The sequence below is a fragment of the Rhincodon typus genome, chromosome 15 (assembly GCF_021869965.1).
Source record: "Rhincodon typus isolate 14 chromosome 15, sRhiTyp1.1, whole genome shotgun sequence".
NCBI classification, from domain to species: Eukaryota; Metazoa; Chordata; class Chondrichthyes; order Orectolobiformes; family Rhincodontidae; genus Rhincodon; species Rhincodon typus.
In genome coordinates this window covers 55,749,768-55,750,030 of record NC_063346.1, presented here as the reverse complement: position 1 = coordinate 55,750,030, position 263 = coordinate 55,749,768, and the positions used below count along the sequence as shown (strand labels likewise).

The following is a 263-nucleotide window of genomic DNA, read 5'->3' as shown; positions in this document are numbered from 1 at the left end:
GTCTGTATACAGTCAGTATCCCTCAGTCCCACATTGTGTCCTGTATCCGGTCAGTATCCCGCAGTCCCACACTGTGTCCTGTATCCGGTCAGTATCTCTCAGTCCCACCCTATGTCTGTATACAGTCAGTATCCCTCAGTCCCACACTGTGTCTGTATCTGGTCAGTATCCCTCAGTCCCACACTGTGTCTGTATACAGTCAGTATCTCTCAGTCTCACACTGTGTCTGTATACAGTCAGTATCTCTCAGTCCCACACTGTGT

General features: G+C 49.4%; 1 long non-coding RNA gene across 1 annotated transcript in view; it reads right to left on the bottom strand.

Annotated features, from left to right (window-relative positions):
* Positions 1-263, bottom strand: part of LOC125485028 — a 9,867-nt gene that overhangs the window by 1,801 nt on the left and 7,803 nt on the right. The gene's annotated exons all lie outside the window — the stretch shown is intronic.